A 25,730-nucleotide genomic window follows, 5' to 3' on the forward strand; every position below is an offset into this window, starting at 1 on the left:
AAAGCCAGAAAATACAGAACTGAATTATCCAAATGGATAAGAGATGGAAAGGATTTCATTTTTGCATTCTGCTCTCAGTTTGAATGGGAGTATAAATTTTACTTAAAGGACAAAAACAAAGTATTATGTTAAAATTTCAATTTGTTTCCTATAATTGGTAGTCAAAGACTTCTATAGCTTCCTAAGAAGGTTTACTTATGACATGAAATGTACTACAACAAATTATTAAAAAGTGCAAGCAATTAATATATTTGCGAATCCTGCAAATCAAATTCGAAGTAAAACATTTTAATTTTTTTCAGTTATAGTTTTGCCTCTCGATTTGCTACATAATAGTTGAAAATAAATATGAAAAGTACTTTTCTATCTATTTTCTCTCCGTCTAACATCGTTTACTATTCATTATGATGAAAGCTTTCATAAAAACTTGGAATGAGTGGTAAATAAAAATTATATCTTTTTTAGAATTGCTTTAAAGGTGAGAAATGAATCAGTTAATGAATTCTAGCTGCTTCTTTATTTATCATTACGTTTTTATGAAGAACAAAGTAATGCATTGGAGCAAGCTTACTAAATTTTCCCAACTCAATATTATTCTTTCTGCTGTAATTAATAATTCTGTGAACAATTTTATGCATAATTATTTTAAAGCTATAATCTTCCAGACAGATAGCACATAGCTAATTATCTTCTAAATCATTTCTAACTCTTGCTGACTCCGAGCTTCCATTGCGCTGAAAATTTATTATAAAAAGTTGCCGAGAGTGATAATTCACTTATTCTGTAAAAACCTGGATGGACCTTGATTGGAATTCAGACTAGGAGCTGTTTTTCCACTGAAGTACAGCGCCACTGAAGCAGATAACTAGTTATTTATAACCTTTGTCTGAAGGTGATCTGATCTTTTCATTTAAAACTAGAGTTTTATTTCACTGATAAAAACCTCCCAGGTTGAAACTGAAAACTGTTATAGGTGATTTTAAGGTTCAGAATATTCAGAGATCGGTATCCAGAGCATCCGTCTCTGGCAAAAATAGTTTTTATACGGCTGAGCATGAAGTCGAACATTGGATAGTGTTTTAAGCCGTAGAAATCAATGCGGTTTCATTTGTGTGTCAGATTTTATCTATTGTCGTGCCAGACTCTCTACAACCATTGACCACACTGTTACTGCAAGTGAGAGATCCGAAGAATGTGGCAGGCCAAACAGGAACTGAACATCCTGCTTATTGAGTAAACGTAGGACAGCGTGTGAAGGCCTCGCTCTATGCTGTTGGAAGTTGGGACGACAAAGGCTTCGAAGATATGGTATCCACGGGCGTTAAAACCACAGTAATGCAACTGTGCCCCAGTCAAGTATCGGATATGCGAATTAGAGGTAAATGGGATATTTACTTAATGCCCTCCTATATCATCAATTCAGATGCTGGGCCGGTATAATGATGATGAAGGTGAGCTTCCAACGTTCTTTCTTCTCATTACTTCGATACACGAATATGGCAGTCATGATGTAAGCAATAACTGAACCTATCAGAAAAGGCGACGTCAAGAAAAGACTACCTATCAGAAAAGACGACCTTTGGTGCGTCCATATGGGTGTCGTTGAAAGCACGCTTCAGGCCTTGATTGTTCTCTTGCAAGGGCCGTTTCTGGCCCTGATTCCTCTCATGGGAAGCCAAAGTAATAGTTGCCTTACTGACAATCTGTGGCGCTTCTGACGTCATCGCATCGTACGTACGAAAATTTGATGTAAAATAAACCCATTTTCCTCACACTCAGTACATGATGTGGCTGTATGATCCCCTAACAGCGATGCGGACAAGATGTCTGTTGTTTTCGGCTTAGGTTATTTTCGCATATCTGTTGTTCTGACGAATAGAAGACATTGAAATTTTGCTCGCCGCTCATTGTGTCCCTACTCTACCTATCTATTGCAAATTCACATAACACTCATTAAATCTCGACGAACGCGATCAGCAGTTGCACGGTTCGATAATCCGCAGTCTTGGTAAGCTGCGATTCTGGGACGTGTTGGTATGAATTCTTTCGTTTTACATAAGGCATAACACGACTTTCTACACAGGAAACGAAAAATAAACACCATTTCCTAATGAAATGTTGGCATTTCAAGCTGCCTTTTTGTACTTCTTTGAGGTGTTGTTACTCTTTGCGTGTACTGTTAATATGCCATAAAATCTCTTATATTCGCATATCCCGTCCTGCTCTAAATTTCATGCAAGAATGAGGTTTGCTGTGTTCTTTCTTCATTGTTTAACATATTTAAAGGCCACCAGTGTATAAATTCTGTATTATATGTCTGTTATTTCATTATTTTTCGATTAATACCTTATAATAATTTTATTAAAAGAAAAATATATCATCTAGGTTATAAAAGAAAGAATGAAAGAAAACTGGCTTTTTAATCTCATAGTTTTATTTTCATATATCTGTTAAATGCAACCCGGAGTCTTGTATTTCCGAGTCCATTCAAAAATTAGCAGTGCCTTTATTCTTTTATTTTCTTCCATCTCCTCAAATAATTTTGACAGTGAAAAGAGTAGACAATTGTTTCTGCAAGAAACATTTCTTGAAAAAATATGGAGGTAAAATATCTGTTTAATTTTTATGTAGTTAAATTCAGCTTTAAAACTGCAGACGGATAGCTTGCAGTTAACTCTTTCAAACTCTCATATTTCTTAAGCATTTAAACTTACAGAACACACGTTATTAAATCAAAATATACTGTGATCAAAGCACAATATACAGTAAACTAAAAATAAAAGAAACGCACTTCATAATAAGAACAATTGAAATAGACTTGTCGTCTTAATATGCCAATAAATTGGTTTTTCGTATAAATTTAACCCAAAAGGATATTTAACACATTTTTCTAAAGAAATCCAAAAACGTGCTTTCACGTAGAAAATTAGATTTGTTCTTAAAGAAGACATCCTTAGTATTCTGTGCTTTTAAGGTACATGGGCGATTACAATCGAGTACTGATTGTTAGTTTCCCTCAAATTTGCATAAATATTACTTAATCAAAACCAAAGATTACTGCAGAATAAGCTTAAATAATATCAGTTGAGTTTAGGAGTGTTGTACTTGTAATGAAAACTACTAAAGGTCTGGAACTGATTTGTTCCTACCGTACTCTCTTTTATCGAAGTTATCTGTGTTTTCTGGTGAGTTTTCACTGTCAACTGGTTCTAATTAGACTCATGTTAAATTTAGTTATAAATTACAGAAATATATAAAATGTAACAGAAATTACTGATAGCCAAAATCTTCAGTTATACAAGCTAAAATGTACAGAAACTGAAATTTCAACAGACATCTAGAATAATGAATATACAATAACACGCAATCAAGAAACTATTTACAAATTTAGCAAAATTACAATACACTGAAGGGCATTCTCAATAATTATGAACTCTCACTCTTCACAATCAGAGAAAAGATTGTAACATGGCTGAAGTTGTAGCTTCGAAGCAAATACTTTCTTACCTATATTTTAATCTTAAAAGTCTTTTCTACAGGGATCGGAATAGCGATTTATTTTTATGTTATGCTATATTCGCATTTCACAGAAATTTTTTCCTATTTTGTACTAAAGCTCTTTCCAATTTTTGAAGGGGATAGGCGTAGCTCAATAGGGAAAATATTAATAAAACTTTAACACATAGTCAAGTACTAAATTTTGATTAAGAGTTAAAGTGTAGTACTAAAACTTCAAATCAAAATCCGAAATTAAAATAAAATCTGAAAGACTCTCTTGCATTAAACAGAAAGCTTTCCTCTCGTCAGCCCAGTACTCTTATATATACACAAATGTAAAATAACTTGATTTAGCCAAATGTAATACTATTCGTGCTCTACTTTTCTAAGAAAATTGAATAATTATGCACAAAATGATTAACTGCGATTAAAATGCTTTAATAGGATAAAAAACATAGAAGGAAAGAGAGATAATTCATGAAAAGTTTTTAGGCGAGTAAGAGAAAAGTTTAAAGACACCTGAAAGCAACCTTGTGTATAAAATGAGACTGATTTAACCCTGATAACCACGGAAGTAAAAATACAAGACTATTCATTAGGAATAAAAAGGAGGGAATATTAGATTTTCTTGTGTAAAATCCTCGAATTTAGTAAATTCCTTATAAGCAGACTAAGAATACAAGATGCTATTGTCATGTTGGGAGGTAGTACTATATAAGGAGGGTAGTAATATTAAGCAATTTTTAATAATTAGTTTTATTTTGTTTATATTGAATTCTTTATATTGATTACTGACAACTTCACGTAATTACTTTGGCTGAAGGTGTGAAGAAACTCATATGACGTGTATAAGTTACATCAGTATTTATTTCATCCGCTATTTTTAGCCATTATTATTATGCTCAGCTTCTCACACATTCATCATATCACTTCACGGTTGCTCAAAAAATGCATTACAATGGACTTTAAAAAGCGTTTCTTTATGGTAAGTGAACAAGCTTAGAAACCCCAGAAATAAAATATATAAGTGAGAAAAAGTGAATCTGGTTACTCGAAAGATTTTACTCACAGAACTCCATTGAAGTAAAACATTGGAAAGTAAAACTTATTATGGATAAAAGCATTTTTTCCTAACTTTAACAAATCCTCAATAATTAGTTAAACTTCAAAACTAATTGCAATAAATGACTCACATAATCTTTTTGTAGCTGACAGAGTATATAAATATGCCAATCTTGATTTTAAAAATTTGCTCGCAATTGAATAAATATAATTAAAATCATACTTCATTTGTGTTCAAAGTTTTCGAAGTTTAAATAAAAACAGTAGATAAATTTGGAAACCTGAAAAAGCTTAATGGCATTCACTTTCAAAAGAAATTTTTAAATTCTTAGTAATTCAGCTTTTAATAGCATAGAAGTTCCCCCCCCCCAACGGCGAGCTGCATAGTTAAAAATCTCTCCACGCAAACCGATCGTGAAGTATGTAAAAACACTGCAGTCATCTTTTAATGCAGTTATTGATATAATTATGTTCCTAAGCAGGATTAAAGGCTCACATTATTTACTTTTATGTTATTGCGGCCTAGGCAGTATAGGGAAACCGACTGCGATACCGAAGGGCCCGGTTTCGAATCCATGGAGGCATGGGTGTAAATTGTCTGTCCTCTCGTAGGAGGTAACGGTGATCTCCTGTTAGGTGCCTTCACAATAAAATGACCATTAATCACTTCCGCCCTTAAGAGTGGCCAATGCTGTGAAAAGCAAATTCCCGCCGTTCGAAAAAAAAAAAATGTTATTTGAATAGATGAAATCATATGAAGAGTGTGGATGTATTTCTTTCCTCGTTTAACGTTCCTGGGAAGAAAAACGGAATCATTACCTACAATGAATGTTATTCTTAACCTGCGGCTAATTCCTCATCTCTTAATCGTTTTTGGCATCGTGCGTAGTTGAGACCTTTTGATATGACGGAAACCAATTAGCCCCGCTATGGCGAAGCAGTGGAGGTTGGGGTGATAGCGTTGTTTATGCATATCTAAAGAACTCCTTTCAACTCAGCAGTATTTATATGTGGGAGGAACTGCAATGAATGGAGTTGAAACTATACTTTTTCTCCGACAGCCTAGTATACTATGGTTAGGTCTTTCTTCCCTGTCAGCATCTGTCATGCGAGGTGCATTTTATTTCACTCAGCTGAAAGCCCACCTCCTATTTTACTTGATTTCCCTTCATCCTTTCTTTCCACATCCGGGAAGTTCATGTGGTCACGCGACTCTACGCTAATCAGAGCAATTGTCGCCAGGGGCGCAACGATCCCTTTTTTATAAATCCCGCTCGCTAGATAATTTGATAATCAATTGCTTATAATTTTTTACCCTTATATGGTTCCTTCGTAATGTATTACGGTACTAGAATAATCTCTACAAATTTTCATGCTCTATTAATCTGTCAATATATGAAAATCTTTTTTGGACTCTTTGATATATTCGCTTATTGGATTAAACGTATATTTATTTCTGATTAATGTTCGTTTCCTCAATAAAGTAATTGCACATAAAGAAATTATTGTAGAATATATGATTCTATATAAAAAGAAAACTGCAGATTTACGTCAATCTTAAGGTTCATTCTTCCCTCCCGTCCTCTACGGTTCATTTTACATACCATAAATATAGTGTAATTTTTTCTTCTCATGACAAGATATAATATACTAAAGAAACATTCAAGCAATTTACACAGTTTTTATAACTACGTTAATGTCACTTTGAAGTTTGTACAAAAGAGAAGTATAAAGAAAGAAAATTAAATTTATCAGTATAGCATTGAGTATTATTATTATTATTATTATTATTGAGATACTTAGGTTTTCTCTGGAGGAACACTAATGTTCTTATATAACTGAGCATATTGTTTTGAATGGGCTCTTCTTCAAATGGAGAAACATAGGCAGGAGCACAAGTCTCCACATGTCAACAGTAAATACGTTGCTACAGCCTACTCATTTACATAAGACCTAGAGATTAGTGCTCTAAAGATAAATTGCAGAATCTCAGAAAAAAACTGCATATTTATTAACGTTGAATAAATGGACATCTCTTTTATTTCTATTGAAACTGAATAAGTGTAATTGACTACTGTGTTAATTGTAACCATAATTCCACCCTCTTGTTGGTTTCCAGAAATCTCGAGAAGCAAAGAAATTACTTATTACTATGGCCATAGTGCGTAGTGTATATAATGTAAATAATATAGTACCATGGTCCTTTTTGTTTCCAAATTTGTAAATTTGTACACTCATTTATTGATTTAGTATCTGATTTGTTTAATTTTACTTATTACAATTATTGTTAAAGTTCGTTTGTTATTGTATTATAATGTGCATTATTGCATTGATGCTTTAGTTGTAAGAATGGCTTCCTGTTCAGGGACTGTACTGCCCGGGAAGGGGGCAGTACAGTTCCTGAACAGTCAAGATGCCTGTTACGAATTTTGTATTTAGATAGCTAATTTTAGTATAATTATAATTAAAATTGTTCTATTTCCCCATGCAATGCACAGCGTGTTAAAAGAAGAACCCGTTAAAAAAGAGATGAAGGCTATTAAAAGAAATGAACGCTAATAACTAAAATAATAGCCAAGACAATATCTCTAAATTTCCTGTTATGTATTGCTCTATTGAAGTATTATTATAAAAAGAGTCTATGTAGAGCAAAATATTTTGAAGGGAAAACTTTCTTCTCTAAAGCAATTTTATTCAAGTGAACTTACAAAGAGAGAATTACGGAAGAACTTGATAATCTTCACAGACTGCTACTGACACCTTGTGCATGCTCCAAGCTATGAATTCACGGTAGAAATCTGAATACTTATGGTGAAAGAACTTATTTAAAGCAGCTCTCAATCTAAATTACATTGCATCGAATAAATATAAGTTATCATTTTTCAGTGAAATTAAGGAAATTCTAAAAATCTGTGTAATAATTTTTCCTAACTTCCTCAGAAATGTTTTGGGTATCGAAAATAAAGATTTTACACTAATGCATGGAATTAAGAGCTAAATCGTCTATTTACTTTGAAAACATAAACTTCATTGAAAATAAAAAAGATCTTATATTTATTCGACTCAATGCAATTTAGTTTGAGAGCTAGTTTAAATATTTAAAAAAAAATCCGGAAGGTTTCAGATTTTATATTACGCCCAGAGGGGCTTTTTTTAACGTTTTTTGTGTTACCTTTATTTATTAAATATCATGTTCTTCTCACTTAAACCATAAAATTCAATTCAACTACAATATCACAAAATAATTTTAAAAGGACAAATCTTCAGAATTTCCGATACACAGTCTCGCGCGCTGGAGATTAAAAGTCTTCCCCCCCCCCCGTAGAGTGCTTTTTTTTTTCGTGTAAAAGGTTGGCATTGTTCACTTTGAAATCGTTGAGTTTGTTAATCAGAATTCATTAAAGTTTTACTAAATGGGAAATACTAATAAAACAGATTCAAAATTCCAAATTTGGGCTTCCAGATGCCGATATTCGAGGGGAGGACTACGTAATTCAGAATTTGATGTATCTGGGTACCGCGGTTTTTTCACAGTGCAAAAAACATACTTACATTCATGCAGATTTGTCATTATTTAATTTCTTTAAATAAAATGTAACACTCTAATATTTGGTGGCAAAAATTTGAAAAGTGAAACGCCGTTAATAATGAACCAACGCAAAATGCCAAAACGAAATTAATAGCCCTTCTGAGCAAATTTCCCTTTTGGGCTAATAAATGATGATAAAATAAACATTCCTCCAAAACGAATAACAGGAAACCTCTGTTTATTACTGAATATAAACTAAATTCCTTCATGTAATAATATAAACATAAAAATTTAAAAAATTTAATACCAAGAAAAAAACCATATAAATCATTAAACTAATAACTAAAAAAGTCGAAAGAATTTGTTTATAAAAAAGAATAGAATTGAAAATGATTACAGAATACTTGGAGGAAACGAAATTATTCCTTGTTTGATCATTGCATAGTAGGATGCAATATCATAAATGGTAGGCAAATACATAAGGACAGGAAGAACAATTTTAATAATAGCTAACTAGACGTAGACAAATCTTGAAATGTGAGCCATTAAATAACAAGACAATTAATCAAGACCATTTCTCCTTCCCACCGAAGGTGATAAATTGGAAAGACATTAAGAGAATTAAGAGTTTTTATATACCAACCTAATGCTTTACTTACTTTAATTTACTTTACTCACTTTACTTTACTTTACTCACTTTACTTTCTTCACTTTACTTTATTTTCAATAAAAATAGAGCACATATTAAAGCCTAATATTCTAATAAAATATCAAACTTTGTAATTTTAATAAAATACTATATTGCTAAGTGAAATTGGTTGGTAAGATACATAAAAAATAAATTAAATTAAAAAATAACTTACACTTTTCCTTTGTAAAATATCTTTGAAATTGTTTTTGTCAATTATATTTACTTTTTATTAATACGGCTAAATCTCAATGTATTCCTTCGAGGGAATAATATTATAATGAAAGGGGACCTGCACTCCAGATGGATTACACCTCGAAAAGTCGTCGAAATTCTTTATTTCTTATAACGAATTCGTAGTAAATTCCTTTACTTACTTCTCAGAATAAACTCGTAGACTCGTTCATCACCATCCACCATTTTCTCACCATCTCACTCACTTCCTCCTCCTGTTGTGCTCTCCTTTCTCATTTTCAGTCCAAAGGGGCAATTTGCCCAGGGCTATTAATTTCGTTTTCGCATTTTGTGTCGATTCACGATAAGCGTTGTTTCACTTTTCAAATTGTTGCCACCAAATATTATAGCCCTGAATTATATTTAATGAAATTAAATAATGAAGACTCTGCATGAATGTATGTATCTTTCTCTCATTGTGATAAAACAATGGTACTTACAGCCATCAAAATTTGAAAAACGTGCCATAGAATATGGGCATGTGGAAGCCCTAATTTGAATTTGAAATTTGTTTTATTATCGATTTCATATTTTGTAACACTTCAATTTGGTAAACAGACTAAACGATTTCAAAGCGAGCAATAGCAACACTGTACGAAAAAAAAAAAAAAAAAAAAAAAAAAAAAAAAAAAAAAAGAGAGAGAAAACATTTTTATCTCCAGTGAGTGAGACTGTACCGGAAATTCTAAAAATATGCTCATTTTAAAATTACTTTGCGATATTGCTGTTGAACTGAATTTATGGTTTAAGTAGGAAGAACATGATATTTAATAAATAAAGGTAACACACAAAATGTTAAAAAAGTCCCTTCGGACGTAATTTAAAATCTGAAATCTTTCAGATTTTTTTGTCTAACCTTTTAAACCAATTCTGGAGTTGCCGCATTTCATGCAAGAGCGCAGAGTGGTCAGTATTACTACCACCCTCGAAAAAATATCCGAGAAATCACCAAGACTTTCATTATAACAAGTGCAATCTTTGTCCATGCAGGTTCGGAGCCTGATAGTAGTTTACAACATCCATCTATTACTAATCCATTACACAGAGACAGGAGACATACTGGCAATTGTTTTTTGACCTCCTAAGTGTGTGTGTGTGTGTGTGATTATGGCAAAGCCTCGAGGGCTATCTGCCTAAGGGGAGGGATGCCTTCGTGGAGGACTTTCTAAGGGAAACTGGCTCGTATACACGTTACACATGGGGAAAACCACGAAAACGCCCATGCAGCCAGCCCGTTCGCGGGATTCGAACCTCGGACCGAACTACCAGTGTTCAGCGACTTTACCGCTCGGCCGCTGGTGGGCCTTGACCTCCTAAGGTGAATCTGAAATTAACTAAGTAAAATCTGTAACAAACAAGACTAACTAAATAACAAGACAGAGGCAGAGTAGGATAATGCAGGTGTATAAACTGTTAAAGCAGTGCAAGTTATGTTACATTGTATTTCACAGGCAACTCCCATTTTCAAAATTTGCAAATAACATTTAAGTTCGTAAATTTGAAAGGTAAAGTTATTTTTATGACAATTAATTGTAGAAATATTCAAGTTATTAAATCAAATCTACGTTTGCAATAGAGAACACTATCTATGACTTTTTAATGTTAAGTTTCTCATTAGGAAACAGATTTAGTTTTACGTGAAATTTGCTTCATTTTAATAATAAATATTTCTTTGAAAAATTATGTGTTTATCTGTTTATCACATATATTTATGAGCTACCACATATCAAACAAACTTATTCAAAACGATGCTCAGAATTTCACTCTAAAAGGAAATTATATTAATTTCAAAATGATTTCATAAGCAACTATGAGGTAATATTTATTAAATATATTATGCGCATTGAATAGAAAAGGCGTTCTTTAAAATAATCATTGTATTCATCCAGAATCCTTTTTATGTTACCTAGATTACAGACTTTGTCTTCCAGTAACGTTATTTTTATAACTTTATTTAAAGTAATTTTGTTTAACGTATTTCAGACAGAGACTCCCTTTTTTTGAAAATTCGTCAGTGACCCAGAACTGTCTTTTGACATCCCATTTTTTATCGAAAAGTTTTAAAATATAGACATACAAGTTTGAAACAAAATATCAATCAGCAATTTGAATAATTCTGAGACAAAGCCAGCATTTGAGTGTCAAACGAAGGCAGGAAATTTAATGAAACATGAATCTATATCAAGTAAGACAGATTAACTATAAAAATACAAATATAAACGCAGTTAATGGTTAAATAGGCGATTAAGTCAATACATTAATGCCACGTTAGAGTTCAACAGTATTAATGTTTTTATGGAAATTATTCCATGTTATTTTATTCCAAACGGTTTTGTTTTTGCATATAAGTTTGATATGTTATTAAATTTCCTTGAATATTCCTGATTTTATAGCTAAATCATATACTTTAATATAAAAGCTGTTTATCTATAACCATATAGAACGCAAAGTGAATGAAATACTTCCAGACTATAACATAGATTTAATTCATATTATCTGCATCGTTTTTTACATGAAAAGTAAAAATTCTGTCAAAATACTTATAAACTGCACACTAGCATAATTTTTTTTTGTTTTTATTTTATTTTCCCTCTGGGCCTCTATTTAAATACCGGGCTCATCAGCGGCCGAGCAGTAAAGTCGCTGAACTCTGGTAGTTCGGTTCGGGGCTCGAATACTAACGAACGAGCTAGCTGTGTGGACGTTTTCGCAGTTTTCTTCATGTATAACATGGCTACTAGCCAGTTTCCCCTAGAAAGTCCTCCGCAAAGGCATGCCTTCCCTTATGCGGGGAGCTCTTGAGTACTTTGCCTTAATTAAATAAATCAAACCAAACATTTAAATACCTCGTTCATTCAAATAATTTCAAGATAAAAAAAAAAAAGAAGTTCTTGACATAATTTTTCCTTAATTTACTTTGTGAACTTTGAATTTCATGAACGGATAACTAAATCATTCCAATATGCAAATATTTAGCGTAACGCTTTTCTGAGAATATTTGAATAAGACTCTGCCCTATCTGTCAATCGGATGAAATGTCTATTTTTCTTTACTTTTAAGAAGTATTTTAAAAATTTCTTTATAGACGCTAGTTAGTAGCTAATTAATGACGCAGGCTATTGTATCAATTGTTGTGATTGTATCAAGCACCCTTAGTACTAATATATCAGTAGAAGATGCCGAGTGTTTATTTACATAACTTTGCAAGTAAATGAAAAGAATGATGAATATGTATTATATAGCGTCTTCCTTTATACAAATTATTGAATATTTACCAATATGTTTCCTGAAATATTTATCGATATTTTTGCTACTAATTCTGTGCAGTTTTTTAATGGTGTCTGAAAGATTAAAGCATTTTAACTTTGCTCTAGTCTAAGGTTGATTGAAGCTACCATTAAGATATTCCGAAATGAGTTTTCAAGGTATTATTACACGACGGAGCATTAATCTCGCAAGCTTATAACAAAACACAAATTAATAAAAAATTGTTCATCTAAATGTATTACTAATCATAGGAGGTACAGGCTGTACAGGAAGCATACTTTGTACTTTAGAATACGAGTATGTAATATATTTAATTTTATGAAAATACTCTAACTTCGCAACGAACAGTTAAATACTTATTGAAAATATTATGCAGTAGCATATTTTGTAAACAAATACGAAAGCAAAATTTCTTTTGGCTTAATCCATTATAACTACCATTCACTGCAAAATTAATATAAAATTTTCAAATTGAGAAATAATATAAATTAAACGGAAAAACAATCATCCTAAACAAAATTTACTTGAAGTTGCGTGCATAATTTACTTCATTGCCTTAGAATATATTCATTCTTTTTATAGATTATTACTACATGAAATATATATATATTACTTCGAATATATTCATACATACTTCTATTCATTCATATGTTTCGCTTTCTATTCATTCATAATCTGTTTGAAAACTTTCTTTATGCATTTTTTAATTACTGTGGTAAAGATCATGGTAAATTATTTTTCTTTTGCTATTTTTTGTTTATTTTTAGTACGTGCTCTTAAGAATGACACATTAGCTATTATTATAACAAATTTACTCTCATAATATTTATTCGCTGTTACATTATTAACAAAAGAATATATTATTACATATTAGAACAATACTACTATTAACAGAAATACAAATATATATTAAATAAAAGTAACCTTATTACATATCTTTGAATAGAGCTACTGATGTGGATAAAGTTGTAGAGGACAATGTGCCGCTCTTATATAATTCATCTAAAAATTTTCAATTTCTGTAGAGAGTGAAGCAAGGTTCGACCACAGTGAGAAGTGGTGAGACAGTTTAACATTGAAGGAATGTAAATAAACTGTAAATATATTAGTTTCATAAAGTATTTGAAAAGATGAAGCTTAGTGTTTATTTGAATCATTATACAACAAGAATCACCGATGTCAAAGACTGATAAGATTACTGTCATATCGTTGTGGTGCAATTCGGACGCAAAACGAAAGTTGACTGACATTTAGCAGTATAAAGCATCAATCATAGTACGCGTAAGCTAGGATGAAATAATTTTACATTTACGTCAATGTTATGGTGAATGATGCAATTTCTATTTGCATGCTATCCCAAGTACTAGCACGGCAACGTCGTAACGACGTTGCAAACTGGTCCGAGAGGTTGCAAAGTGGTCGTGGTAACTTTTACGACGTCTTTACAACGTTGCGAAGACGCAAAATATTTGCCGTTGCATTGTGGCAATTTGTCGACGTCGCGGAAACGATGTGATATGACCGCTTTTAGACGTGGTCGTTTTAGTATCTTTTTCATAGTTTATCAGCGTTACCTTTAAAACGAAAAGAGACTAAATCTGCCCTTTCAAGAATCTGAAGTCCGCATAAGATTTATTTTGCAATGTTTCATTACTTTATTTCATCTAAATATATTAATCTAAGGTAGATTCATCTAATGAAATATAAATTTAATATAAATACTTGAATTATTAAATTTAATTAGTACTAAAATGCGTCCTAAATTATTGTTAAAATTCTGTTAAAATAATTAATACTTAAAATATTCTTTACAAATATTATAGCAAAATATTTAAAAATGAAACTAATCTATAAAGTAAGTTATTAAGTTATGCATTTTATATAATTTAAAAAATCATATTTCCGAAATCATTGCAAGTCACGTTAGCGATTATTTCACTGCTGAAATATGACTTTATTTATTGTTTTTGAAGTAAGGACGAATTTATTTAAATTAATATGCTGACATAATATGAAACATTTTTACCGCATACAGAGCAAAAAGTACAATTTTCGCAAAGATATGATTGTGCATGAAGATGTATTCACGGTTATAAATGGGGCGATTTTAAGAATTCCGAGAAAACGTCCAATGTTAAAAGATGTTGCATATCCATGCATATTTAACAGCTGTCCAATATATCTGACGGAAAACTCACGGACAGTCAGAAGAAGCAGAATGGAAAAATTAATGGAAAAGGAGAAAGAAATATTAACACTTTTAATGGAAAACGACAAAATTAATGGCTTTGATAAATTACTAATAAATGTTGACATAAAAATTAGAGATACTGTGAACAAAAATACGAAATTCATTACCTATGAAAGTTCTGATGAACTTTTGCTACGTTTTTGTCCATCTCCATGCATTTAAAAATACTCTGTTTAATCCTAGTATACGGTACACTCGGGATTTGGCGATATTGACATTACAAATGTTTTAGCGAGCCCAATAGATATTTTTTTGTAAATATATTATTGTGAACATTGCTTGTAATTCTATTCAGTTGAAATAATTCTTCTATGCCATTTAAAAAAAGATTCTATTAAATTATCAGAATTACCGTCGAAAGGTTTAATGCCATCTTATAAACCGCTGAAAAGTTTAGACTGAATTGCTGTTCGAGAGATTGACATTCCAAGTACATATTATTTACTGAATGATTATAGAAACGAACATCTGAGCTCGAGGCTTGCGCGCTTTGGCTAGTTGTCAAATTCGAACAAGTTAGTTAACGGGGCAATAATTTCAGACTCTCATCTTATTTTCAGAAATATTTTCTTCACGGCTTTGTAATTCACCGTCGGAATTAAATACTGGAGAGCTTCAATACAGCAAGAGAACGATGGAAAAGAATATAATGATAGCAGTTTCTTTTGAATTGGGGAGAAATCATGGTGGTAATGCCGAATTTCTGCTTATTTTGTTTGTGAATATCTGCTCTACAATGCAACGTGCAAAATCGTCCATAAAGTGAAATAGTGTTCTATTTTGGTGTTTTATGTTTCTGGTGATTTAACTTACGTGGTGGTATTCTCCAATCTTCAGTGATCCAGCGGTGCAATATTTGGATCCACGGATTCGGTTATAACGTCCTAAGTGCTATATCGTATATCACTCATATTAAACGAACAGGTTGGTGCTCAGACTTTCTGCATATGATCGAAAAAATAGTTAAGGAAACATTAGGATTATTGTGAAATATTGTAATCTATAATTATGCGATGTTTAAGTGCGTAATATTAAAAAAACACTAAATATTTTTTATTGATTGCAAATTGCAGTTATTCTTCCAAACTCTCTATAATTCGCGTTTTTTTAAATATTGTTGTTATGTATGTCTATTGCATTACCTCAATAAATGAATGTTGGATATTAGGTTTTATTATTTATTAAATTTAAGTATATTCTATTTTCTTTGCTTACATTTTATGTGCATGTTATAACAAAGAAATTCAGAATAAAACAAAATGTTTCATCGTGTGTTATCTAACGAAGAGCTTACTTTAACGTACTTAGCTTACTATCGTATACTACATTATTTAAATTATTTCTGTACAGTATCAAAAAAAAAGTTATTGATTATAAAAAGTGCATGAAATGATCATTGCAACTTACCACTATTACCACAAAATGTAGAAACTAAATTAGGTAAATACATTTACATATGATCGAAAGAAATGGTGCTAAAAAACATCAGCATTACTAGTAAATACTGCAATCCATAATTATTGCACTTTTAATTGCTTACCATTTAAAAAGCGCAAATATTTTTTATTAATTGGAAATTTTAGTTATGCTACCTTTCTTCTGCTATTTATACTTTCAAACATTGCTAGTTCACGTGTTTTCTTAAATAGTGCTGCCATGTATGTTGTTTGTTAGGTTATTATTTCATTTTAGATATGAATATGGGAAGTTTTTTTGTTATTAGATTTAGGCATATTTTTGTATGAAATATTTTTGATCGCATTTATTAACTACTTTATATAGTCTTTCATTTGCATATCTCGGAGATATAGAAGTTAATGGTTATATTTTTCAGTATGAAACGCGAATAAATTTATACTTGAGTTCAGGTCAAATACTGATTATGTTATCTTAGGCTTCCTAATTTATCATACAAGCGGCGATTTTCTTTGTCTCTGAGATCTAACAGAAATAAATGTGATAATGCTGTTATAATCAGAAACACTCTTTTCTTTACCCATAGCTTTACTTTTATTTATGTCTGATTGAGTTTTATTTACTTAAAACCTACTATTACTGTTATACATTTATAATCACCAATTTCATAATTACTCTCACCTACATACTAAAGGATTAAGGAAAAAAATGATGAAATCTAAAATAATCGTAACTTAGAATTTAAGTTATTTAAAAAAATATAGTTTAAAGTACTGAAAATAATTAAGGCTATTATTAATTAATTACGCATATTTAGTCTAAAGAGAAAAAAACTATCTTCTGGCTTTCAGGTAATGATAAAATATTTAAACTTTAGAAAATACAACTAATACAAAATTTTAAGAAAATAAGAAAAATACATTAATTATTAAGCTTATTTTTCTGCATAAATCAATATGTAACACAAAGTCGTCATAACGATGTTTTCACAACTGTTGCAAAAAGGTTGAATTCTGCGAAATTTTAGGCGTCGTTAAGACGTCGTGATACGATGCTTTCACAACCAAAATATAACGTGAAAAAGACGCAATAACGACGTCTATTAAACATAAACCTTATCTCCAAAGACGTAATAAACACGTCTTTGGAAATTAAAATGAGTCTTGAAGAAAGAGCTGACAGCTGAAAAATTCCGACAAAGAGTCAAAAGTGTTAGATATATTATCATTTCTAAAGAAAGAAATAGAAGCGCGTGAAAACTCCTCAACTCTTTTTCCCAATCAACAAATATTTCCGTGAAACGGCGAAAGAAATACTGTCAATTATCCTGAAAATCTCGTTCCTATTAAAAAGAAAATGACTTCAGCGGAGACCCTTAATGCGTCAGCTGAAAGCTATATGTGTGATTTTTATTCTAAACCTCGCCCCTCCGAAGATTGTAACTTAAGTTTTAGAGAAAAACACAAAGCCTTATACGACCAATTCAAGTACAAGGACTTTTTACAAAAGGGTCTCAAGAAATCATTTTGTAAGGCCAAATTTATTAAATGTAATATCTGCAAATATCGGTTGCATTTAGACAGACTCTGTGATTCATCAAACTTGCAAGAAAATTAAAAGCTATAAAAGTGTGCAGAACGCGTACGGAATGTAAAAAACAAACTTTAGTTCACTGTTCTTCGAAACGCTGTGCAAATATATTCCTAATGATTTGATTTATTACCAAACTTTTGAGAACCCAACTCTTTGGAAGTAATTCCACATTTAGAGGTAAATTGTTGTGCGATTCTGCATCCGAAAGATCTCATGTGCGTTAATCTGTTTCTAGAAAGGGAGAACTGTGAACCATTGGCAGGGAAGTATTAAGAATTCACATTTTTGCATCTTTGAATCCGACAGTGAAAAAATTTAAACGGAAAAGACTTGCACTAAAAAATAAAAGAGAGTCTACTCTGACTATCGAAACTCTTTAAATAAAAATCATGCATTCCAATACCGTAGTGAGACCAACCAGAGAGGTCATAAATAAGTTACGAAAGAAAGGATTTGATTTTTCAGGCTGCAGTAATAGTGATGTAGCAGGGGTGAAGATTTAAATTGAGAATGGTTTATTTGAACTGTTTTTAACTGGGAAAACTCACAGTTTGATTAAATGTTCATTGCTGTATGTAATTATTTTTTGAGAGATAGAGTGGAGGTAGTGAATGAGTGGGGCATTGATTGGTAGAGTGGAAGTAGTGAAGGAGAAGTAGAATTTATCCGAGGAAAATTCGACGGGTTTGTTGATTATAAGTGGACTAGGCAGAGGAAGGAAAAATGTCGGAGCGGATTCCTTAGTTGTGGAAAGATTAGGAATTACCATTTGCACATCGAAAACGAGTGCGTGTGATATAAAAATTATTCAGCAGTTTGAAAACGATTTGCAACACATAAACGGAAGGTATGAAGCTCGAAGTTGCGGAAAAACAGTCCAAAGAATTTGCAAAATAATTTCAGTTTAGCGAAAAAGTAGTTCGAAAGAGCGCAGTGAGAGCTAAAAAATGACACTTGTGAAATAACAGCTTATGGAGATAATTAAATATCAAAGTTCGAATGGTTAATCGCAGCAATTGCGAAAGAGGAAATCGATCGTTAAACGACTGTTTAGAAAAGGACCAGACCTAAATCCAAATATCTTAGATATCATTCTTGAATCTATGAATCTAAGATAATTTCAATCTAAGATTATTTTAGCTTAATTATTTTAAGATCATTCTTGATTATCAAAAATTTTAAATCGAATTTTGCGCCGACATAGAAAAGGAATTTTCGATGCTTTAGATAACAAAGGATGTAATTATTCATCTTTCCCATTGAGTACGACAATCAAATAGCATTTAAAAATTACTCCGAAACAAATAAAGAATGCCTTAAGATGTTAAACAGCTCATTGTATCCGAATGATTTAAGTTCTGCAATGAAAAGTGTTGTGTCGACTTTCATCAGAAGCGTTATCTATTTTAAGAGACGCAAGTTTTAATTTGATAAAGTTAAACTGTAATTCTAAAGAGCTGTATGACTTGTGGATTTAGAATAGTTTGTGTGAAGAAAGGGAGGTCGAGAGTATCAGTATAAGAGTGTTAAGCCTGGTGTGGAATTTGGAGGAGGACGCTTTAAGAGTTGATGTCACGTCATTGTTGAGCAGTTTAGGATCTTTTGGAAATAATAAAAGATCATTATTAAATACAGCAGATAAAGTGTTTGATTAAGCGGGATTTATTTCTCCATTTCTGATGCGAAAGACTTATGCAGGAAATATGGGATAGAAGTTTAGGACTGGGATTCAGAGTTGCCAGCAGATGTACAGTACAAATGGATAAAGCGGTGCTTAGAAGTTAAGGAATTAAATGAGTTGAAAGTAGAGATGTACAGCTTTGCGGAAGTTTTAAATAAAGGTCATTTGTTTGAAGTTCATATTTTCTGTGATCCATCAGTGGTAGCATATTTTAGATACGAAAACGAGAGAGGAGAGATATATCCGTCGTTTAAACGTCGAAAAATAGTATAGCACCGTTAAATAAGCTGAATTATATTCATTTGCTGCATTTCTGTTTTACTGATACCATATTTATGTGCTTGTTGTTGTCAATAATGATAGATAATTTATTATTTTAGTAATAATGTCATTTTTTTCTGTTTATCAAAAATTATCAGTTTCACTTATGTTTATTATATTAAAGTACATACTAATTATTAGTTTACTGCAGCTTTGAAAATAATATTAATTGATTTTTTATATTCGTATTGTTGTTATGGAAATTTATGTACTCTTAAATGAGAAAACAGGTGGAGAGGACTAGGGAAAAAGTTGTAAAATGCGCTGCTCCGCTCTTACATAATTAATCTAAGCAGTTTCAATAGAAAGTGAAGAAAGGTGTGGCTACAGTGAGAAGTGATCTCAGAGTTAAAGCCGAACGAATGTGGTATCATTTAAATTTGTATATATATTGTAAATGGATTAATTTTATAAAGTATTTCAAAAGATGAGGTGTAGTGTATATTTAAATCATCATACAGCAAAACCGCCGATGTCAAGGAATAATAAAATTATTCTCAACTCATATGGCATGCTGTAGCTATTGATTTAAACCAGGATATGGTAATTTACCAGGATTTATTTATTCGAGGGTAGGATCAATTCCGGCGTAATATTCGATCAACACCTTCTCTAATACAAAGAACATAGTGATTTTGTCATAAAGATTTGTGTATAAGTGCAAATTCATTTTATAAAAGTTACACTTTACAAACCAATAACTACCCCCCCCAAAAAAAAAACCGTATTCCGAATGTTTGTATTCTATTCTACGTGTCTCGGCATTGGAACAAAGAAGCCAACGGAAGTTTCCTGCCCTTTTTTAAGAAGGTTTACAAAATATTTCACAACAGTATACTTTTTTGAAGGTAAACTGGGTTCTGATCGTAGAATACAACACAATAAGGATGTTCTACTACTCACAAAGAACTAAATACCTTGGTGGTGAAGCTTCTGCGAAATTTTTTTACACATAAATTGCTTATTTCTTTTTCTTTTCTCTAGCAGTTTTTTTTAAATATCTGCGCTATTTTTAACTGAACAGTTCTGAAGAAACTTCTGATACTTGCCTTAAAACATTGTCTTAAAATGTCTTCAAAGAAAGATCATAGCTGGGATTCATTGCTGATTAGAGATGTTTGGACCTCATATTAAGAATTTAGAATTTATACCTAACCTGTTAGTTCTTGCTCTTTAAAACTCGGTGAGATCGAGCATGGATTGAAGATTGCAGTTAAAGTTAAAAAAACGTAGCTTATATCTATGCCTTAAAATGCTGCCTTTATACAACGGATTTTAGCTTGCAAGATTATAACAGATAAAATGTCAAACGTAAATTCTATAAACCAGCACTGACTGGGAACTATTCAAGTGAAAAGGAATTCCTCTGTAAGTATAGGGAGTAAATAGATATACTTTCCTAAATTATTTTAACGAAACGGAAGAAAATTTGATATACACTTTTACTGAGAACGATTGTAACTGAAACAAAAACGTAAAAAAGGCAAAATAATTAAAATTTTATAAAGTACAATGATATTTTCAAAATATGCAAAAGCCAATGCCAGCAAAAATTCAACAAGCATCTTTGAGGAAAAAAAATTTGTTCATGATAAATTCCAACTTAATAAATAATTAAATAATACATTGCAAAATAATGGGCGTCAAGTGTCTGTGTGATTTTTCTACATTCCGTTAAATATTTCATTGATTAAAAAAAGATGAATCCTAAAATGTGTTCTGAAACTATAACGGAGATCTATTCCGGCTGTTTCTATCTTTTTTATATTTTGAAACGCTTTAAATTCCACTTCTGAATGGTCTGATTTTTTCCCACAAATTTGTCATTTCTAAATTAAGTTGGGAAACTGGAAAACAATGAAATATATATTAAGATACAAGATGCCTGACTGTTACCTGTTATAGAGTTTAGATTAAGTGCAATGAATAAATTAGTGCCTTATTACACCACAACAAAAGTGTTAATTATCAAGCATTAAATAGGTTAGATATCTAGGTCAAGCTGTTTAATAGTTAAGCTTTTATGCAAATAGCTACCAAGTATTATTTTCAAATAGTGCTTCACACAGAATGATAGGAATAATCTATTACACTGGTATGATAATCATTGTAAAATTCATACCATGCCTCTATGTTTTCGCCAAGGCTTCACCCATTTTCGTCCTCATAACTTCTAGTTTTCGTTCATCAGATATTTTAGCGTAACATCATGTTAAGCCAAACTTTTATTCACTTATGTTAAGCCAAGCTTTTATGCACTTTTGTACGCTGCATGCTCCTAAAAGCAACTGCTTTATTACCGAGTGTGATTGGATATCTCAGTTACCAGTTGCAATTGAAAAATGTTGAAAACAAAAAGCAAGAGAAATATATAACGTTGGAAAATTGAGAGATGTGCTGTATCAAATTTGACAAAATATGAAAAAAATATTTAAGATACAGGCAAGCGAAGTGACCATATTTTTGAACAGAGGGCAGACAGGAAAGATAGTTAGACAGGAAATCTGCTCTAACAAAATTTTTAGATTTTTTACTTTTACTGTACAAGGTCGCTCTTCCGAATCAGAAAGAACGTTAGAATTTTAGATTACTTTTTTTGCAGCAAAATTACGTAAGCACTATAAATGTTTCCCGAGATAAAATGAAATAAATCAGATGCAATGATCATATTTGAATGCTGTTTGCTATCCATAAAATGATTTTTAATATTATGTTAAATTATTAAAATCCTTAAAATTTATGAAGACAGTATAGATAATAGTGATTCTTTTGCTGAATGTAATGCAAATGGGATTTAAAATAAATTTTTGTAACTTTAAAGTACATAAAAATGTATCTCAAAATTCATGTTTAATTTAAGGGATTAAGAGAAAAAATTATTAACTCAATTATAGTAAATTCATTCACTAAAGAAATATTCTCTTACCTGAGCTTATTAATCCAATAGTCTGCTTAAAAGATTTATATGGTCCTAATACTTTTAAGAAAAATGTACGAAAAATATGCGGCAGAAACAAATGCATATAGATATTTCAATGTTTGAAATAAAGTTGGAAAGTAAAATACATGTGAGAGAAAAAAGAAATAAAAGATAACTTTTATTTTTGAAAATACCTCCTTCAGTGTTCAATGAAAGATTTTAGTTCTTAAGTGCAATTACTAGAAGATTGAAACTGATGTTTTATAAAAGTGTAACAATGAGAGACAATCAGCACATATTTCTTCACTGCAGTAAGCTTTTGTTTGGCAAATTAAGATTTAGCTTTCTGGTTTTCTTCTAGCAAATGTCTCATTCAAAAGCATATTTAGATTATCGGTGTTTGCAGAGATTTCATGTATGCATTTTAAACAGACCAATTCAATTAACTAGCCTTGCTTATCAGAAACACTTAAGAAAACAATTGTTACTTTAAGGTAATATCCGATCATAGTTTTAATTATAATGAGCTCCAAAACGGTTGTTTACTTTGGGATTTGGTTTATTTGATTATGACAAAGAACTCGATGGCTATCTGCCTAGGGTGAGGGATGCCTTCGTGAAGGATATTTCTAAGGGAAACTGGCTCGTATACAAGTTATAGATTGGAAAAACAACGAAAATGCCCATCCATTCAGCCCGTTTGCAAAATTCCAACTTCGTTCGCATTAGGGAGGGGACAGGTTCTTAAACAATGTTTTAATAGAAACTCTGTGGTATGCGTTACATCAGGGAGGAGAAAGTGAAAATTACTGTATTACCAAACTGTTGCTATAAGAATAGAAATTAGTGGCTCCATCAGATCGGTTTCCGTCATATTAATGAGATTCCTTAAGAGAAGTGATTATCGATTTTCAGTTTACAATTTTCATCTGCTGGTTTGGTAATAAGTCAAGTTGGTACCCCGGATGAGGCATGATTGTTTGTGACTGGAGTGTTTTCCGGCATGAAATAGAGAAGGAATATTTAAAATCTGTCTAGTCAAGAGCCTTCTAGAGAGTTTAACTATACAGGAAGAAAGTCATAGACTTTCGGATTATCTGTACCCCAGGGGTGCTTCTGATTGATCATGTCTCCCTTCGACAATCTATAGATACCCTCAGTCAACATTTGAATGAAAATTAGGCAAACAGCAGAATGAACTCTGGCTTTTTAAATCCATTGCAGATCTGTAAATAATAATGTTAATTTAATTAAATATTTTCCCTTCTTTTTGTTATAAAAAGACTGAAGACTGATGACAGTCCTAAAGACTGATGACAGTCCTAAAGACTGATGACAATCAATATATGACTGAAGATATACAACTAGATGATCGGTAAACTCAATTTTTCATACTTTTCTTTGCGATCTTGTAACATTAAAACGACTTTATATTTAGAAAAGCAGGTAACTGAACCAACTTAGAAATGAAGAATACAGCTATTCATGTTCTCTTGCATATTAAGTAATTATTTTCGAAAGAATACTTCATATTATTAAATTATCAAAAGATGAAATTTAACTTTATAAAAATAAATCATTCGTTATTACTTAAAATTATATTATTGCTGATCTGCCACTGAAACATGATGTTAATTTTTATCAATAAAATGTGAAATCTCAGTAACAAAAACGGGAAGTTGGATTCGCATTCTCCGACGTGATTTGAAGGAACATTTCGGAAAATTTTCATGGTTCAGAAGTAGCTTAATAAATTATAGTATTCAAAAACCCATTTTACTGCAGACAAAGAAGACTTCTTCCTTTATGTTCTTTTAACTTTTTGATTAAAAAGCCGAAGTCTGAATTTCGAAGCACAAGTCTCACGATTTCGCTAGCGCGAAAGAGCAGAGAATCTCCGTTTTATTTATTTATTTTATTTATTTTAGCACCATGGGTGTTATTATTCTCGATTTTCACCTTTTTTTTTTTTTTTTTTTTTTTTTTTTGTCTGTATGACTTTCCAAATGAAAGGATGTTGCCATTAAATATTGTAGCCATACATTATTTTTGAAGAAATACTATAGCGAATATGAAAAGAATGTATGGCAACATAAATAAAAAGATGTTGCCGCCCAGTGTTACCGCCACGTACTATTTTTAAAAAATAAAATAACAGATATAAAAAATGTTTTGCATCAATTAACATTCTATCAGAAATTCTAAAGCTAAGCTGTTTCTAAATATTTTGTGACTTTGCTACTTGAATTTTATGTAGCGTATGTGCAAAGAAAGTCATGTTTAATAAATAAATTTTAAAAGATAAAAAGTAAATAATATAAATATTTAAAAAAAAGTTATGTAAATCCTGTTACTAAGAAAACTAAACATTGATATGATGAACTAAAAAGAGAGAAAAAAGGTTTAAGAGCAACATTGTATCGGAATTCTAAACATATGCTGCTTTTAAAAATTTAGTGATTTTACTGTTGAATTTTATGTGTCGTAAGTGGGAAGAATACGATGTTCAATAATAAATTTTAAAAAGGACAAAACATTTTGGCTAGCAGGAGCGCGTCTAAAAGCAGAGTGGCAAACTGCGAAAAAAGCTTAAAAACCTTTGGTGGGATGTTAAAATATGAATTCTTTCAGTTATTTTACGCCCTACCCAACACCCATGTTTCAGGCTTCTCGTTTGTACTTTTCAATGGAGAAGAATAGACGGGTACTGTTTCAAAACAGAAATAAATTTACAAATGAAATTTCAAGTTCAGTACAGCGAAAAAAATTAGCTTTGTACACATGACTGAGAAAGCGAAACTACACTCTTATGCAAAATTAAGAGAATCTACTTATTCTGTCGAATTTCTGAACTAATGGACAGATATTAAAGAAATTTGTTACGACTATAGATTTATAACAGAGAAAGAGAAGTACCATTCAAAAGTTAATTTATGTACGCATGATTATCAATAAAGTTCATAGTGAAGGGAAGTTCAAAATACGCCCACGTTATGATATCGAACTGAAAATGAGTCTAATATGGAGTATGGTCCCCTCTCACAGCCAGACATGTCACGCAGCGTGACGGCATACTGCACATAAGGCGGCAGTTCAGGAGTACCTGTAGCAGTCGATCACACTCATGCATCAAGGCAATTTTCGGCTCCAGGATGGCTCTCGGAAGGGGGGTGAAGCTGGTGAGATGAAGCTGCTCTCTTAAGAGTGTCCCAGGCAGCCTGTTTAGGGTTAAGGTCAGGAAAGCTAGCTGGCCAGTCCATGCGACGAATA

At 31.6% G+C, this 25,730-nt stretch overlaps 1 protein-coding gene across 2 annotated transcripts in view; it reads right to left on the bottom strand.

Moving 5' to 3' along the window:
- The window catches only part of LOC146993426 (transcription factor LBX1-like), a 195,939-nt gene that overhangs the window by 102,048 nt on the left and 68,161 nt on the right, over positions 1 to 25,730 (bottom strand). The gene's annotated exons all lie outside the window — the stretch shown is intronic.

The sequence above is a fragment of the Stegodyphus dumicola genome, chromosome X1 (genome assembly GCF_044657685.1).
Source record: "Stegodyphus dumicola isolate Sdum_Otavi_A_Nest chromosome X1, ASM4465768v1".
Lineage (NCBI taxonomy): Eukaryota > Metazoa > Arthropoda > Arachnida > Araneae > Eresidae > Stegodyphus > Stegodyphus dumicola.